The sequence below is a fragment of the Schistocerca americana genome, chromosome 6 (assembly GCF_021461395.2).
Source record: "Schistocerca americana isolate TAMUIC-IGC-003095 chromosome 6, iqSchAmer2.1, whole genome shotgun sequence".
NCBI classification, from domain to species: Eukaryota; Metazoa; Arthropoda; class Insecta; order Orthoptera; family Acrididae; genus Schistocerca; species Schistocerca americana.
Window position 1 is genome coordinate 288717080 of NC_060124.1, and position 2500 is coordinate 288719579.

The 2500-nt window shown below is 59.2% G+C and overlaps 1 pseudogene; it reads left to right on the forward strand.

Moving 5' to 3' along the window:
- LOC124621098 overlaps positions 1–2500 on the forward strand; it is a 7255-nt pseudogene that overhangs the window by 650 nt on the left and 4105 nt on the right.

A 2500-nucleotide genomic window follows, 5' to 3' on the forward strand; every position in this document is an offset into this window, starting at 1 on the left:
ACGGCCCGGGTGCGCAGCCTGTCCTTCCGCGGGCCTCGGTTCGCGTCTGTTGGGCAGAGCCCCGGTGTCCTGGCTGGCTGCCCGGCGGTATATCTGGAGGAGTCGATTCGCCCCTTTGGGCGCTCGGGCTCCCGGCAAGCGCGCGCGGTTCTTCCCGGATGACGGACCTACCTGGCCCGGCCCCGGACCCGCGCCGCTGTTGGCTCGGGATGCTCTCGGGCGGAATAATCGCTCCCGTCAGCGGCGCTTCAGCTTTGGACAATTTCACGACCCGTCTTGAAACACGGACCAAGGAGTCTAACATGTGCGCGAGTCATTGGGCTGTACGAAACCTAAAGGCGTAATGAAAGTGAAGGTCTCGCCTTGCGCGGGCCGAGGGAGGATGGGGCTTCCCCGCCCTTCACGGGGCGGCGGCCTCCGCACTCCCGGGGCGTCTCGTCCTCATTGCGAGGTGAGGCGCACCTAGAGCGTACACGTTGGGACCCGAAAGATGGTGAACTATGCCTGGCCAGGACGAAGTCAGGGGAAACCCTGATGGAGGTCCGTAGCGATTCTGACGTGCAAATCGATCGTCGGAGCTGGGTATAGGGGCGAAAGACTAATCGAACCATCTAGTAGCTGGTTCCCTCCGAAGTTTCCCTCAGGATAGCTGGTGCTCGTACGAGTCTCATCCGGTAAAGCGAATGATTAGAGGCCTTGGGGCCGAAACGACCTCAACCTATTCTCAAACTTTAAATGGGTGAGATCTCCGGCTTGCTTGATATGCTGAAGCCGCGAGCAAACGACTCGGATCGGAGTGCCAAGTGGGCCACTTTTGGTAAGCAGAACTGGCGCTGTGGGATGAACCAAACGCCGAGTTAAGGCGCCCGAATCGACGCTCATGGGAAACCATGAAAGGCGTTGGTTGCTTAAGACAGCAGGACGGTGGCCATGGAAGTCGGAATCCGCTAAGGAGTGTGTAACAACTCACCTGCCGAAGCAACTAGCCCTGAAAATGGATGGCGCTGAAGCGTCGTGCCTATACTCGGCCGTCAGTCTGGCAGTCATGGCCGGTCCTTGCGGCCGGCCGCGAAGCCCTGACGAGTAGGAGGGTCGCGGCGGTGGGCGCAGAAGGGTCTGGGCGTGAGCCTGCCTGGAGCCGCCGTCGGTGCAGATCTTGGTGGTAGTAGCAAATACTCCAGCGAGGCCCTGGAGGGCTGACGCGGAGAAGGGTTTCGTGTGAACAGCCGTTGCACACGAGTCAGTCGATCCTAAGCCCTAGAAGAAATCCGATGTTGATGGGGGCCGTCATAGCATGATGCACTTTGTGCTGGCCCCCGTTGGGCGAAAGGGAATCCGGTTCCTATTCCGGAACCCGGCAGCGGAACCGATACAAGTCGGGCCCCTCTTTTAGAGATGCTCGTCGGGGTAACCCAAAAGGACCCGGAGACGCCGTCGGGAGATCGGGGAAGAGTTTTCTTTTCTGCATGAGCGTTCGAGTTCCCTGGAATCCTCTAGCAGGGAGATAGGGTTTGGAACGCGAAGAGCACCGCAGTTGCGGCGGTGTCCCGATCTTCCCCTCGGACCTTGAAAATCCGGGAGAGGGCCACGTGGAGGTGTCGCGCCGGTTCGTACCCATATCCGCAGCAGGTCTCCAAGGTGAAGAGCCTCTAGTCGATAGAATAATGTAGGTAAGGGAAGTCGGCAAATTGGATCCGTAACTTCGGGATAAGGATTGGCTCTGAGGATCGGGGCGTGTCGGGCTTGGTCGGGAAGTGGGTCAGCGCTAACGTGCCGGGCCTGGGCGAGGTGAGTGCCGTAGGGGTGCCGGTAAGTGCGGGCGTTTAGCGCGGGCGTGGTCTGCTCTCGCCGTTGGTTGGCCTCGTGCTGGCCGGCGGTGCAGGATGCGCGCGCCTGCGCGGCGTTCGCGCCCCGGTGCTTCAACCTGCGTGCAGGATCCGAGCTCGGTCCCGTGCCTTGGCCTCCCACGGATCTTCCTTGCTGCGAGGCCGCGTCCGCCTTAGCGTGCTCCTCCGGGGGCGCGCGGGTGCGCGGATTCTCTTCGGCCGCCATTCAACGATCAACTCAGAACTGGCACGGACTGGGGGAATCCGACTGTCTAATTAAAACAAAGCATTGCGATGGCCCTAGCGGGTGTTGACGCAATGTGATTTCTGCCCAGTGCTCTGAATGTCAACGTGAAGAAATTCAAGCAAGCGCGGGTAAACGGCGGGAGTAACTATGACTCTCTTAAGGTAGCCAAATGCCTCGTCATCTAATACAACACAAGCTTCGCAAAGTGGCCCACCTTTGACCAGCATCTCATCAGGTCCACAGCCCACTGGCCACAAAGCCAAAATGTAGGCGTTAATGAAATGATCACAAGGCTACAGGCAGCAATCCACGAGAGCTGTAGCCGATCAATGAGAAAGAGGACACAGGTGCAAAATCCAGTACCATGGTGGAATGCAACACTTACTAACCTGCGACGTGACACCATTTCAGCACGACGAAGTCTGCA